Genomic DNA, 1,856 nt, shown 5'->3' on the forward strand with positions numbered 1-1,856 from the left:
AGGAAGCACGGTAATGTCTGCTGGAAGCTGGGCTCTCCTTGGCAAATGTACTGCTCACAGTGGGATATTGTGCCACCTGCATCTAGTTGCAAAGATTTTCTGACTTTTTTTTGCTTGTTAGTATATGTACATATCTCCTACAGTCTCACTATAGAGCTCAGACTCTCAGTGATCATCCTGTTTTTAGTCTGCCCAGCACTGGGATTACAAGTGTTTCTACCATGCCCAGTCTTGGTGCCTGGCTCAATATGCCTGGGGGCGAGGCCGGTGCAGCATGTGGTGCAGGGGATCGAATCCCAGCCCCTGCACTTGCCTAAGCAGGTGCTTAGTTCTACTGAGCTATCTTACTGGCCCTAGTTGTGAAGTTTGTTAGGAAAACTGAAGCCCTCTCAGTTCTCCTGGATCCTCAGGGAGCCCTCCGCAGCTTTTTGCTTTAATCTGAGTGCTTTTACCAGATGACAGCGTCAGAGGGGCTTAATTTGCCAATTGCATGTTATTAGCAGAGGAAGGACTGATAGCATATTGGGCAGAAGTTGCCTTTCAAGAATAGGATGGGCTTCTGGCTGCCTTCAGAGAAGCACCCAAGTCTCATGGATAGTGAACTAGAAGGCAGACTGGGAGGCGGGGTACCTGTTTCTGTTTGAAAACTTTTATGATTTAAAAGCATTGTTAAAAATTGATTTCATCTCAGATTTAGACAAAATATCACATCTGCATCTTATCCTCTGAATAACTACAAGAAGACAACACTATGCAATGTATTAATTATTGCAACTGTCCTACTAACCTGTTTTGAAACCGTTCCATTATTATTTTATCTTTTTTCTCATTAAAATGAATAAAAAAGAATAAAAAAGAAGAAAATTAATTTCAAATTTTTAGTGCCAATGTGGCTGTAATCCACTGCTTTCCTGGGTGGATGAAGCTCTTTCCATTGTACCTCACGTCTCTTTTGTCTCTACTCTAAGGCCGTCTGTTGTAGTGAGGGTTTGTAAGGGAATAGGTTTGATATAGGATGCATAATTTATAGAATTATTTTATAATATTTGGCTATCAATTCAGATGCAGAGGATTGCAAAAGATATGTCACGCATTACAAACTCAAAGAATCCAGCTGAAGGCCTGGCTCCCTTGGCAGTGTCCTGCACAAGGTCCAGCTGAAGACCTCCAGCCCACGGCAATGCCCTCCATGAGTGCAGCTGGAGGCTGACAGCCCATGACAATGGCTCATGCAAGTCTGTATCAAGGATCTGCACTGGGAAGACCTGAGGATCAGTGGTGAGAGCTAGAAAGTCTACACCAGTGGGACGAAGGATCTGTGCCAGCAGGCTGAGGGGCCTGTGCCGGAGCCAGGAAGTGACTCTCAAGGTAAGGACCAGAGCTCCCCAAAGAGAACCACAGCCATCCTCAGTGGCATAGAGTAACCAAGCTCCTCTGCGAATGAGAATAATTGAGTTCATATCAGGAAACCGGTGGATCAAGTATCTATGGCAACAGCACACCATCTTTGGCTCCAGTTCTCCTTTTATGCTATTGGCAACAATCCCCAGGTAGGCCTTCCACACCCACATTGACTCAGTTTAGCTGGGTGTTGCAAGTTGACCATTAGTGAATCCACCATACCATCCTTTCCTATCACTTGGCTTTGGGCTTGAAAGACACAAGTTTTGCTTCTTTGTGTATCTGTACATACCTATGTCAAGCAATTTGCCTTTAATGGTTTGCTTGGTTATGTCCTCTAGCTTAGTAGCTGTTAAAAAAATTTAAAGACCTTGTGATAAAAAAGAAGAACTAAAACAAGGTATTTGAGATACTTTATTTCTGAAGAATAATAATGCTCTTGGTTTTTAACACAA

The sequence above is a fragment of the Octodon degus genome, unplaced genomic scaffold (genome assembly GCF_000260255.1).
Source record: "Octodon degus isolate 3935 unplaced genomic scaffold, OctDeg1.0 scaffold00013, whole genome shotgun sequence".
Taxonomy (NCBI): Eukaryota; Metazoa; Chordata; class Mammalia; order Rodentia; family Octodontidae; genus Octodon; species Octodon degus.